Here is a 515-nt window from a genome sequence, read left to right on the forward strand (position 1 = left end):
CAGCGAGTGTGCCGACGACACCAAGCTGTGTCATGCGGTCAACACACTGGAGGGAAGGGATGCCACCCAGAGGGACCTCGATAGGCTTGAGAGGTGGGTCCATGAGAACTTCCTGAAGTTCAACAAGGCCAAGTGCAAGGTCCTGCACCTGGGTCAGGGCAATCCCAAGCACAAATACAGGCTGGGCGGAGAATGGATTGAGAGCAGCCCGGAGGAGAAGGACTTGGGGCATTTGTTGATGAGAAGCTCAACATGACCTGGCAATGTGCCAGAAGGGCACCGTATCCTGGGCTGCATCAAAAGAACTGTGACCAGCAGGTTGAGGAGGTGAGTATCCCGCTCTACTACACTCTCATGAGATCCCACTTGGAGTACTGCATTCAGCTCTGGGGCCCCCAACATAAGAAGGACATGGACCTGTTGGAGCAAGTCCAGAGGAGGCCCACGAAGATGATCAGAGGAATGGAGCACCTCTCCTATGAAGAAAGGCTGAGAGAGTTGGGGGTGTTCCGCCT

The 515-nt window shown here is 55.1% G+C and overlaps 1 protein-coding gene across 1 annotated transcript in view; it reads right to left on the reverse strand.

Moving 5' to 3' along the window:
* HMGCLL1 (3-hydroxymethyl-3-methylglutaryl-CoA lyase-like 1) overlaps positions 1 to 515 on the reverse strand; it is a 39,791-nt gene that overhangs the window by 1,015 nt on the left and 38,261 nt on the right. The gene's annotated exons all lie outside the window — the stretch shown is intronic.

The sequence above is a fragment of the Fulmarus glacialis genome, unplaced genomic scaffold (assembly GCF_000690835.1).
Source record: "Fulmarus glacialis isolate BGI_N327 unplaced genomic scaffold, ASM69083v1 scaffold15642, whole genome shotgun sequence".
Taxonomy (NCBI): Eukaryota; Metazoa; Chordata; class Aves; order Procellariiformes; family Procellariidae; genus Fulmarus; species Fulmarus glacialis.